A 13,982-nucleotide genomic window follows, 5' to 3' on the forward strand; every position below is an offset into this window, starting at 1 on the left:
AAGATAGAATTCACCCTGCAGTTTGAGAAGGAGAAGCTAACTTCAAATATATCAGTATTACAGTGGAGTCCAGGGAATGACGGGGATGTGAAACAGCAGCTGCCAAAGTTGATTGGAAGGGGACTCTAGCAGGGATGATGGCAGAATAGCAGTGGATGGAGTCTTTGGGAGCAATTTGCAAGACACAGGGAAGGTATTTCCCAAAGATGAAGAATATTCTAAAAGGAGGATGAAGCAGCCATGGAAGTCATGAAAACAAGAGAAGTCAAAGACAGCAAAAAGGCAAATGAGAAGGCATATAAAACAACACACACAAAAAAATAGGAAGTTAGAGGATTGGGAAGCTTTTAAAAAACACCAGAAGGAAAGTAAGAAAGCCATAAGGAGAGAAAAGGTGATATATGAAGGTAAGCTAACCAATAATATAAAGGAGAATACCAAAAGTTTTCTCAGCTATATAAAGAGTAAAAGAGAGGAAGAGTGGAAAATAACACTGCAGAGTTAGTAATGGGGGACAAAGAAGTGCCAGATGAGCTTATTAAGTATCTTACATCAGTCTTCACTGTGGAAGGCAACAGCAGAATGCCAGAAATGCAAAAATGTCAGGACAGAAGTGAGTGTTGTTGCTTTTACTAAGGAGAAAGTGCTTGGTAAGCTGAAAAGTCTGAACTTGATAAATCACCTGGACAAGATGGACCACACTCCGGGGTTCTGAAAGAAGTAACTGATGAGATTGTGGAGGCATAAGTAATGGTCTTTTAAGAAACACCAGTTTATGGAATGGTTCCAGAGGACCAGAAATTTGAAAATCTCACTCCAATCTTTCAAAAAGGAGGCAAAATAAAGGAAATTAGCCTGATATCCGTAGTTGGAAGAAAATTAAGAGTCTATTATTAAAGATGAAGTTTGGGATGCTTAGAGGCACATGATTAAATAGGCCAAATTCAGCATGGTTTTCTTAAAGGGGAATCTTGCCAGACAAATCTGTTGGAATTCTTTGAGGAAGTAACAGGCAGGATAGAAAAGGAGAGTCAGAGAATTCTTCAATTCGATTTTCAGAAGGCCTTTGATAAGGTGCCACACATGAGGCTGCTTAGCTAGATAAGAGCCCATGGTATTACAGGAAAGATACTAGCATGGATAGAAGATTGGCTGACTGGCAGGAAGCAAAGAATGGGAATAGAGGGGGCCTTTTCTGTTTGGCTGCCAGTGATTAGTGGTGTTCTGCAGGGATTGATATCTGGACTGCTCCTTTACACGTTATATGTCAATGATTTGGATGAAGGAATTGAAGGATGAAGGAAGTGGCCAAATTTGCAGATGATACAGAGATAGATGGAGGGGCAGGTAGTGTTGAGGAAGCAGGGAGGCTGCAGAAGGACGTAGACAACCCTCTGGCCAAAGAAATTCCTCCTCATCTCTGTTCTAAAAGGTCATCTGTCATTTCTGAGGCTGTGCTCCCTGGTCCTAGAATTCCCCACTGCAAGAAGCATTCTCCACATCCACTCTATCTAGGCTTTTCAGTATTTGAAAGGTTTTATTGATCGTTCCAAACTCCAGCAAGTACAGGCTCAGAGTGTTGTGTATTTAATGTTTCAAAGTCAAAGTATATTTAATATCAATGTATACCATGCACAGCCTTGAGGTTCGTCTCCTTACAGGCAGCCACAAAACAAAGGAACCCAACAAAACCCATTTAAAAAGCTGCCAAACACCCAATGTGCAGGGGAAAAAAAACTAACTGTGCAAACAACTGAAGTTAATGGAATTGAGACCACGAAGCCAGCCATCACTGCAGCTGGTCTCGCAACCCATTGGTTGCAGCCATAGCTTCAGTACAGCACAGAGAATACTTCAGTAATGTTTGAGTAAACTTCTAAACAAATTGTTGGTTCAGCATTCTTTGTTTCAATAATTCATTATGAGCTAGCTGTCAATTGCATATGTTGTGACACTATCACATGATATGGGCGCGTCTCACTTAAAGTAAAAGCACAAGCTTAAAACTCTCATCTCCTGGCTCTTGCTTTCTTTTGAATTAGTTTGGGAATGGAGGGATAGATGGAGGAGAAGATGGCGGCGTGACGGCAGCGCGCGCGGCCTCTCCGGTGATGAATATCTGTTATCTGTCAAGTAGGGGACCGTGCACAATTCTGATTTGATGGAGACAGACATGAGAGTACGGAGGAACATCTGGAAAACTTCTGAAATGCCCGCTTCGCTGCTGCTGCTACTGTGTGGTAACCGGAATCTCCGGAGCAGAAGGCCCCAAAATCCTTGGCTTTGCTTGTTTCAGCGGCTGGGGCGAGGTCGAAGGCGCTCGGCAGAGGATGGCGCTCGGGAGGCTGTATCGGAGGGGCTGGTCGGAGGCTCGAAGTTTTTGGACGGATGGACTCAGTGTCGGCTGTGGTCGGCTGCTTCCAAGGCATCGGCAAGTTGACGGTGCCTGGAGGTTTATGGCAGGGAGTTTCTCCCTTTTGCCGCCTGCTATCGGGGACTTGGGAGTCGATCAACTCGGGGACTTTTGAGACTTTATTTACCTGCCCATGGTTTGTTCTTCATCAAATTATGGTATTGCTTTGCACTGCTGTAATTATATTTTATAATTATGTGGTTCTGTCAGTGTTAGTCTTTGGTTTGTCCTGTTTTCTGTGATATCACTCCGGAGAAACATTATATCATTTCTTAATGCATGTATGCATTTCCAAATGACAGTAAAACAAGACTGAGTGTTCTCATAATCTAATATTTGGGAATTACAAAGCATAACCCAGAGTCATCAGATGCTTTTCTTTTCTCATGCCGATGCAAGCAATGAAGCAGAAAGTGACCAAAACTGTTTTACAAACCTATGTGGAATATAAAATGATGTAGATCCAAATTGCTGCAGTATTGAAAGTATATAACTCATGTTGCTGGGCACACATTGTGTCGCTTGTAGACGTGTGGCTCTGTATTTTGATTTATTTCGAGATTTAGCACACCAACAGACCCTTCCGACTCACTGAGCTCCTGCACCAATTAGCCTCCTAATCCAAACGTGTTTGGAATGCGGCAGGAAAGCCGAGCACTGGGAGGAAACCCACACGGTCACGGAGAGAACGTGCACACTGCTTACAGACAGCAGCAGGAATTGAACCCAGGCCGCTGGTGTTGGTGCTGTAATAGCACTACGCTAACTGTGCTGACCCAAACAAGTTCCATCAGCAAGTGGAAACAAGTGCCGGTTCCACAATTCTCAGAGCCCCGACATCCTGCTTACATTACAGAGTTCTTGGACCATCTTAAAACTGAGATCAAGGGGTAAATTCATCAAAAGGATGACACGGTCAATCAAGTTTAGCAAAGTCATAAACATCTTAAGGGGACATAGAAAATCACCAGAACTCCAGTACTTCTCAGTTTTCAAAGTCATCATCCTGCAACGGGACATCACAGCACATGAACAGTGCCCACAAGTACCAGATTCAGCGAACACACAGTTCTGCATTTGAATTCCACAATTTCGAACTCCAGCTGTATAGGTAGATTCGATGCAAGCACGCTTTTTCCACTGAGGTTGGGTGGGACGGCAACTAGAGGTCACGAGTTAAGGGCGAATGGTGAAAAGTTTAAGGGGAACGTGAGTGGGAACTTCTTCACTCAGAGGGTCGTGAGAGTGTGGAAGGAGCTGCCATCACAAATATTGCATGCAAGCTCGGTTTTAATGTTGAGAAGTTTCGATGGTAGGTACATGGAAGGCTATGGTCCTGTGCAGGTTAATGGGAGTAGACAGTTTAAATGGTTCAGCACAGACTAGATAGGCCAAATGGCCCGTTTCTCTGCTGTACTTTTCTATGACTATATAATTTTACCTGAAAATAAAACATATACAAAGCAGTTGTATTTCTGACTAGTCCAAGTCGATTCTTCTAAAAATTACTGGTGGGTTGTGAGCAGAATCGACAATCTCATTGGAGACGTGTTACGGGGCTGAATTGTCAATTGTTAAAATGCCACAGTAAACACAGTCACAATATTTCAGAGACAAGTAAACAAAATGATCACAAATGAAGTTCTGCATACTCAGAGCGTTAACGTTGCATTCCATATTTATTAACATTTCTCTCAGAAATCACAAGATTTAATGCAATGAAATATATCCGGCATTACTATCAGAATTTTATAGGTTACAGCATACAACTGTATGATACTTCAACTTGATATTAAGTACATGAACCATTTGTATGGTCCTATCAAAACAGTAAAACTTTGTTTGGGATTCAGAATTCACTCCTAATCCTGTTGAAATGCAATTTCTCTATCTGAATAAAAACTACTCAACTGGAATCCTACACTACCCCAGCTCTCGTCGTAGACTAGGAAGTTGGTCCAGCAGGTGCCCTCAATGAGATGAACAGAATATTATTCAAATCAATCTCATTGATTATCCAGAATTGCTGTTCCATGCACTATACTTGCAGAGTACAGAGAGACAACAGTATTCCCAGAGTAGATTTTCTGTTACCACAAGGATCTGCTGAATGAAGGTTAAAAGTGATTTCTGCTCTCCTTCATGCAGCCTGGACATGGTTATCATGGCTGTAGGAGGGAAGGCAGCAATAGTTCCACGCGACACTCTCTATCATGGTGTTTAAGTTCATGTGGGTAAGTGTGAAATAATCGGACAGAGACACCAGACATATATTGATTAAATCCTGGGGAATAAAAGAAGTTACTAACTCAGAATCCCACATGCCCTTGGTTGCCCTTGATTCTTAATAAGGAATATTCAGTGTTCATTTCTTTCCACACTGCCACCTTGTGTTGGAGTTCTTTGCTGCAAACAATAATCCACAAAAGTCACTTCCAAGGAACTCAAACAGAAAGTCTGCTGGAAATCCAAGCAACATACACAAAATGCTGGAGCAACTCAGCAGGCCGGGCAGCATCTATGGAAAAAAGTACAGTCAGCGTTTCTGGCTGAGACCCTTCGGCAGGACTTCATTGACACCCATATCTCCGTTCTAAATACTGATCATCTTTAATTAATGATGACCATCCTTCTTCAGTACTGATAATCTTTCTTCATTCCAGATTTCAATTTGATTTACGGAAAATAAATTCCCCAGTTTTGAACCGGCGCTTCACTTCCTCTCTCCAGTTCACCAGAAAAGGCTTTTCTCTGGCACCATTCCAGCAACCGCTTACAACACTTTGCTACTGACTGAAAGTCTACAGGTAGGATTGAACTTGGTTGTATAATGTTACTGCAGATTCCTCTGGACAGTCAGTCAACCTGAGAATAATGGGTAGAAGCTATCTACAAACGAGACACATAGGCTGAAGTCATCTGAGGAAGTAATTGCTTACATGGAAAGAGAAAATCTTAAAATATCCATAAACCCTTTCCTTCAAAGCAGGGATTCCCAACCTGGGATTCACGGAACCCTTACTGTTTTCTTAACAAAACTATAAAAGTTTATTTACATCACATATACATAAGGTACAGACAGTCAATATTTACAAGACAGTAAGTATACTCAAATTAAAATGTGGTTACTACCGTCTGTAAGATAATCAATACCTCGGGGAGCGGGGGGCGACCGCTTACGAATGTCCCCACAATGTGCCCGTCGCAACCGTGTGCTCCCTGTCCAGGTACAGTCGGGCACGGCAGTATCCTCAGAAAAGGGGCAGGCAGTCGGCCCGGGCAGGGCTCGCCCTCCACTTTCCTCCGCCATGCCTGTGAATGGCCATCTTGGCCAGACCCAGGACCAAGCCCGCCAACAGATCCTCCTCACGCCGCGACCCCCGGCGTACGCGTGGTACACTGACTGCTCCCGCCCACAGAGTGGAAAGGTGGACGGGGTGTCAGTTAACCTGCTCAAGAACCCATTCTACGGGACTACCGATGCAACACCTTCCACCCCAGATCCGCAATGTACAGGGGAAGCACCCCTGCATAAAGGGACTTCCACTGGGGGCCTCCTCCGCTGCCAGATGGTAACACAAGGCAGGTCCGGTCGGCAGACGAAGGCAAGGAAGTCAAAGGTGTGCAGGAGCAGCCCGTACAAGAAACGCTTCGGAGCGTCACGGAACTGCACGGTGGGCATCCCTGCGAGACGGCTCACGTTCAGCGGGACCCTTTCCCGCGTGGTCTCCCGAGGCCAGGGTCCGACCACCACAGCGGGTGGTGGTGTAGTCGGAACCCCTCCACTTCCCCGTGCCCACCCAACAACCACCCTAATAGGATCGGGACCAGAGCCCCCAGCAGCTAGGAGCACCCTGCCCGGATGAGCCCAGACCCCGTCCCCTCCACAGTTCCCGGTAAAAGCGGCGTAGTTCCCTCAGAGCAGCACGTCATCCAGGATCCGCGTGCTCTCCTGGCAAAATAAAATAGGGAACCCACGATTTAAAGACAGCGTTTCTTAATAAACAACCTCTGAAATAAACTTACTTTAAGTAGATAAGATGCAGTATCTTCTCTACATATAAAGGGAAGTGTATTTCAGAACTTGTTACTTAAGATCGACTTATCTCGCACCAACATTGTCAGAATTGATCAATTTCTGCGTCCGGTCGCATTTATCAGCTTTACTTTGATCACGTAACAATAAAGAGCATCTAGTTCACACGGACCGGGAACAATTGGATGGCTGTTGATGAGCTCGTTTGCTGTTCAACAGTCTGCCCCTCCCTGGATGTTCCTTGTTCAGTGGCTGATCTGCGACAGCTTAAATTAAAACGAATTAGAGCTTTCTCCAAACAATCTTTAAACTGCGCAGTTGAAAAATAGTAAATAATGGGATCGATCACACTGTTCAAATACGTTATAAACAACGTATTGTAAAAGATATTCGCTGCTATGTGATACGACTTGCAGTCGAATGGATTTCTTAGTTTAGTCACCAAAACCCCGACCACAGCAGCACTGGTGGGCAAGAAGCAAATGACAAAAACCGCAGCCACGGCTATCACAAGTTTCACAGTTCGCTTATATTTAGCCCGCATTCCAGCTTCCATCTGCCGTAACCTCCAGATGATGGCGGACGTAGAGAACAGGATAACTGAAACTGGCAAAAGAAACTTAAAGAATATAAAAATAAAGTCAGTCCAAATTGCTGTGGGACGCAGAGCCTTGTTGATGCTGAAAGCCTCACAGTTTGTCACGTTGTGTTGTTAAAAATCATGTTTGTCTATCAGCAAGTGCAAGCAAATAGCCACCGCTACAATCCACAGACCGCCTGCTATCATCACCGCATACCTTGTAGAGATCCTGTTTACCTTGTGGAGTGGATGGACCACCTTAAAGTAACGATCGATCGCTATAACCATGAGGAAAAAGACGCTGCCAGTTCGGTTCAGGGAAATCGTGAAAATGTTCAGTCGACACAGTCCATCACCAAAAATCCAGTCCTTCCCTCGGAGAAAATAAACAGCTCGAAAAGGTAGGAGGCACATTAACAGAGAGTCCGCAATCATGAGATTCAGTGAATATATAATACTTGGTTTCCGCGACTTCACATGAACACAAAAGATCCACAAAGCAATCGTATTTCCAGCAAGCCCGAGGATGAATGTGACGATAATTATGGGCGGGTTGTAGGACGAGTTAACATCTTCACCAGCAGCACATTGCGGGGTCGAGTTCGCCATTGTGCGAAAAAGTCAAGTTGTGTCCGGGGAGAGCAAACTCAATCAGAGTCGAACAACCTGCAAAGTTGATCTTCGAATGAGTTTGTTCCCCTGTGGGTGGAGTATATGGGCGGAGTGAAATAGTCAGAGCACCAATAAATTGTGCGATCGAATCATCAATCCAGGAAAACTGGAAGCATCAGCATTTAAATTAAGCAGCAGACAATGAAATATATTTAGCTTTCATTGCCAGGCATAAAATTGTACAATACTTAGTTTTGCTGTTGAGTGCATGAATAATTTTATATTAAAAGTTAATGAGGGGGCGTAAATTTAAGCTGATAGGAGGGAAGTGTAGGGGGATGTCGGAGGCAGAGTTCTTTACGCAGCGAGGTTGGGTGCGAGGAACACGCTGCCAAGTTTGGTGGTAGAGGAAGATACATTAGGGGAATTTCAGAACCGTTAGGTGGGCCCATGGATGATAGGAAAATGGAGGACTATGTAGGGTTTGACTAATATCAAAGTAGATTAAAATTCGACACACATCGTACTGTGATATAATATGTTCTTTTAAAAAGGACATATTATGTAATAGTAATCAACCCCAAAAATTATTTCACTGTTACTAAAGTCATTCTTCTAAAATCTCCTGCCGACAATTGACATCAAAATGCATTGGGATATGAATTAAAAGCAGAAAACGCAGAAAACTCCCAGCATGTCAACTATGGAAAGAAAATCAGAGTTTATGCTTCAGTATGTAGGTGTTTCTGTCATGGTCCGGTCCATGAAGTCCGTATTCTGGTTCATGGTCCGGTCCATAGTACCTTATTCCAGGGTTTCTGGTTTTCCCCAGTCTCTGTTGTAGGCACATGATTCTCGTTTTGGGGCTGAGTAACGCCCCCCTTGGACTAGAAGAGACGGGAGCACGGAGCCTTGGACTAGAAGAGACGGGAGCACGGAGCCTTGGACTAGAAGAGACGGGAGCACGGAACACGGAGCCGGGACCCCTCCTTGGAAAACAGGGATTCCTGGCTGGACTGTCTGTTCCCCTCTTTGTCTTTCCCCCCTCCGCCTGACTCTCTGCCTGGATACCTCGCCTAACTCTCTGCCTGCTTACCTAGCCTGGATACCCCACCTGTATCGCTGAAGTTTTACCGCCGGAGCAAGACCGGAGCCTTGTTCGGTCAAGTAAGAAACTGTCATTCGTTTTTTGTAATTGTCTCTCTGTGTACACACATTTGCTAGGTAGGTCCGGCCGTTTGCCGCTACCTAGTGTTCGGAACTGCCTCTGTGTCCTCGCCTTCGCGAGGTGGGTCCATCCGTTTGCCGCCAGCTTGTGTTGGGATCCGTCTCTTCATGTTCAGCGTTCTGTGTATGAGCATTACACCCATCTCACCAATTAGCCTACTAATCCAGAATGCGGCAGGAAAGCCGAGCACCAGGAGGAACCCATGAGGTCATAGATAGAATGTACATACTCCTTACAGACAGCAGGTAGAAACAAATCAGCAACTACAAACAAATGGCGGTTCCACAATTCAGAGAGCCCCACCCGTCATCATTCCGTACATGCTGTTTACATTACCGACTGCTTGCGCCATCAAAAACTAAGTTAAATTCGTTAGAACGATTACGCTGTCAATCAAGTTTTTTAAAAGTCATAAATATCTTGAGGGGTCAATGAACATCACAAAAAAAAATCCAGTGCTTCTCAGTTTCAAAGTCATCACCCGGCAATGGGACATGACAGTACATGAACAATATCCACAAATACCAGATTCACAATGTCTACAATTCATGTATAAACAATACTGTATCTGAGTTCCATGATTTGATCCCCAGCTGTATAGAGAGGGTAAATGCAAGCAGGCTTTTTACTGGGGCTCGGTGGGATGGCAACTAGAGGTCATGGGTTAAGACTTACAGGTGAAAGGTTTAAGGGGATCATGAGGGGAATCTTGATTACCCAGAGGATAGTGAGGGTGGGAACAAGCTTCCAGCATAGTAGTGCATGTGAATTCAATGTCAATGTGTTAAGAGAAGTTTGGATCGGTACATGGATGGTAGGTGTTTGGAAGGTTATGGTCCTGGTGGAGGTCATTGAGAGTAGGCAGTTTAAATGGTTTGGTATGGACTAGAGAGGCCCAAAAGCCTGTTTCTGTGCTGTGCTCTATGATTTTACGTGAATATAAAATATCTACAAAGCAGTTATATTTCTGACTAGTCCTAGGATGATTGTTATAATAACTACTGGTGGGCTGTGAGCAGGGTTGTTGACCTCACTAGAGACACATCGATGGGCCGATTTATCCATTGTCCGAAGAAAACTTATTCAAAGATTATCATGTTTGCATACAGCAAAATTCAGAGTATCAGAATTCGGAGTTCAAAATTTACTAACATTGCTGCTAGAAAGCATAAGATTTAATGCAATGAAATACAAACGGCATTATTATCAGAATTTGATAAGTCATAACATACTTTGATTTGATACTAGGTACTTAAACCATTTCTATGGTCCTATCAAAACTATAAAACTTTCTTTAAGATTCAGAGTTCACTCCACATTCTGCTGAAATGCAAATTCTCTAACTATAGAAAAATTATCCAATTGGAAACTCATCCTATCCCAGCTCCCATCACAAACTAGTAAATTGTCCCAGCAGGTGCCCCGAATGAGATTAGCAAAATATTATTCAAATCCACCTCATTGATTACACAGAATTGCTGTTCCATACACTTCACTCACAGCATACAGAGAAACAACAAGACTCCCATGTAGGTCTTCTGTTTCCACAAGGATCTGCTGAATGAAGGTTAAAAGTGATTTCTCTCTCCTTCATGCAGCCCGGACATGACTTATCATGGTTGTTGGAGGGGAGGCAGCAATAGTTCCTCGGGCCACGCTCCATCATGGTGTTTGTAATGTGGTGAGGCAGTTCAGTCTATTTTAAAGTCATTCACTGCTGCACTGCTGCCCTACTGATAGCGATAAATTCCTAGCATACATATGTATGCATGCACTTAAGTCACAAACGTGTATGTGAGCACGCACACGCACACTAAACCATGCATCACAAAGTTCTTCAACATTCTAGTTACCACAGTGCAACTGTCTGCATGCGTGTCATTGTGCATGTGTGTGCAGATACGTGTTTCGGTTCATGCAGGTCAGCGTGAAATACTAGGACAAAAGACACCAGAAATATGTTGATTAGATGCCAGGGGAAAAAGAACTTACTATCTCCATATCATATTGTCCTTGGTTGTAAAGACATTCTTCAAAAGGTATGTTCAGTGTTTATTTCATTCGACACTGCCCTCTACTGTGGGAGTTCTTCACTGGAAACAATGACTTACACAAATCTTCTATTTCCAAGGAATTAAAGATCAAATAAATTGCTATATAACCCATTGGAGTAGAATTGGGCCATTCGGCCCATCGAGTCTATTCCATCATTCCATCATGGTTGCTTTATTATTGCTCTCAACACCATTCTACTGCCTACTCCCCGTAACCTTACTAATCAACAACCTATCAAACTCCGCTTTAATTATACTTGGCTCAATAACCATCTCTGGCAAAGAATTCCACAGATTCGTCAGCCTGTGGTTAAAGAAATTCCTCCACATCTCTGTTCTAAATGCTGACCATCCTTCTTCATTACAGATTTCAATTTTATTTCCTGAAAATAAATTCCCCGATTTTGAACCGGAGCTAGCTCCTGTCTCCAGTTCCAGTTCACTAGGAGAGGCTTTTCTTTTCCAATTCAGTACCTAGTTCCAGTACTGTCACGATATGGGTACATGCAGCTTGGCACCAGCACAGCGGCCCCTTGCATCACTTTCCTCCTGACTGAAAGTCCACTGGTAGGGTTCTTCTTGATTGACTTGATTACCGCTGATTCTAGTGGGCAGTCAGTCAACCTGAGAACGGCCCACTATCATGTGTAGAAGCTAGCTACAAACGAGACACATAGGCTGAAGTCCTCTGAGGGAAAAAAGAAGTTTTAACTATCCATAAACCCTTTCCTTTAAAGCAGGGGTTCCCAACCTGGGGTCCACTCACTGGGAAGCCTCCATGACATATAAAAGATTGGGAAACTATGACTTAAAGACAGGAAGGTTTTCTTAATGAACACGCTCTGAATAAGCTTACTTAAGCAGTTAAAATACAATTTCATCTCCACATAAAGGGAAGCGTATTTGAGATCTGGCTTGTTAAGATCCGAGTTTTGCTGCACCAACATTTTCAGAATTGATCAATTTCTGCATTCAGAATATTTTTGTGATTGCTACTTTAACCTGTCTTAATAAGTAGTTTTAAAATGGATCAAAGTATTAATTTATTTAGTTTTAACGTGGAAGGGCTAAATCACACCATGAAAAGAAATAAGATTTTTGCCTAAATTAAAAAACTTAAGGTTCCAATTGTTTGTCTTCAAGAAACCCATATATGTATGTGTGACAACTCATGCCTTTTTAATCGATGCAGAGAGCCTCATTTCCATTCCTCATTTCAGGCCAAAGCTAGAGGTGTTTCTATTCTTATAGATAATAAAGTTCCTTTTTTTCAACATAAAGTCATTTCTGAAACTAATGGGCATTTTGTTATAGTATCAGGAAAATTAAATAACAAATTAATGGTATTTCCCAATGTCTATGCTCCGAATATAGATGACCCAGTTTTCTTTGCAAGTTTTTTTCCATTTTTGCCAGATCTAAGTCTGTACTCATTGGTGATGGGTGGAGACGTTAATTGTTGCTTAGATCCAGTTTTCGATCGTTCATCTTCTAAACTAATGATACCAAATAAATCAGCTGTGTTTATTAAAACTTTTTTAATGAAATGTGGTATTAATGATGCTTGGCGTATTTTTTTCATCCAGTAGACAAAGAATATTCGTTTTTCTCTCATGTCCATCATACATATTCCAGGATTGATTTTTTTTATTGATAGCCAAATGATTCCATTAGTACAATCCTGTGTATACAAAGAAATTGCTGTTTCAGATCACGCTCCTGTGTTTCTATCTTTAAATCTCCCTTGTCTTCTTCAAACAAATAGATCTTGGCGATTTAATCTAACATTGTTATCTCATAAAGATTTTTTTAAGTTTATGGAGAGACAAATTACATTTTTTTGAAGAGAATACATTAGAGGAGACTTCTAGTCTTATCAGATGGAATGCCTTTAAGGTGTATATTATAGGACAAATTATTTCTTATACTGCAAGTATTAAGAAAAAAGCTAATACAGAGAGAAATGATTTAGCTAATCAGCTGAAACAGTCAGTCCAAGAGTATGCCTTGGCTACAGAACCTGCCTAATATAAGAGATGTGTTGAAATTAAAACTAAGTATGATCTCCTTTTAACTTATCCAATTGAAACCCAACTCCTAAATGAAAAAAGTCAATTTTATATTCATGGAGATAAAACAGGTAAATTATTGGCTGATCAAATCAAAACCTTTATAGCTAAACAACAGATTAAAGAAATATGCAAAGCTAATGGTGATAGGACAACTGATTATTTAGAAATAAATGATACTTTTAGAGAAATTTACTCTAAACCTTATAGTTCTGAATCTTCTAAGGATAACACTGTAATGAACAATTTTTATATCAACTAAACATTCCTACAATTTCTGCTGACAACAGAAAGTTGTTGGAACAACCAATTTTTTTTGAGGAAATTGCCGAGGCTGTAGGCTCATTACGTTTGAGGAAAGCTCCAGGTCCAGATGGATTTTCTGGAGAATTTTACAGGACCTTTTCCTCACCGCTTATACCTCATTTATGTTCAGTTTTTTTGAATTCATTTAAGTTGGGCAGACTCCCTCAATCTTTTTATGAGGCTTCCATTTCTCTTATTCTTAAGAAGAAATAGGATCCAACTGAATGCTCTTCTTATAGACCAATCTCTTTACTTAATGCTTATACTAAGATCCTATCCAAAGTTTTGGCCTATAGAATTGAAAATATTTTACCATCTGTCATTTCTGATAACCAAACTGGATTTATCAAAAATGGATATTCTCACTTTAATATTAGTTGGTTATTAAATGTTATTTATTCTCCTTCTAATATAATATCAGAATGTAGGGTATCGCTAGATGCTGAGAAAGCTTTCTGCAGGGTTGAATGGAATTATTTATTTAAAACTTTAGCAAAATACAATTTTAGACCCGTTTTCATTCAATGGATTAAAATACTTTACTTAGCTCCTTCCGCTATGGTTATCACTAATTCTCATAATTCTAAACCATCTAAGCTTCAACGTGGCACTAGACAAGGCTGTCCATTGAGCCCTTTGCTTTTTGATCTGGCCTTATAACCCTTAGCCATTGCCTTTCGAGAA

At 41.9% G+C, this 13,982-nt stretch overlaps 1 pseudogene; it reads right to left on the reverse strand.

Annotated features, from left to right (window-relative positions):
• Nucleotides 1-6,561: 6,561 nt before the first annotated feature.
• On the reverse strand, nucleotides 6,562-7,638 carry LOC134338568 (hydroxycarboxylic acid receptor 1-like; annotated as a pseudogene).
• Nucleotides 7,639-13,982: the final 6,344 nt, after the last annotated feature.

The sequence above is a fragment of the Mobula hypostoma genome, chromosome 27 (assembly GCF_963921235.1).
Source record: "Mobula hypostoma chromosome 27, sMobHyp1.1, whole genome shotgun sequence".
Taxonomy (NCBI): Eukaryota; Metazoa; Chordata; class Chondrichthyes; order Myliobatiformes; family Myliobatidae; genus Mobula; species Mobula hypostoma.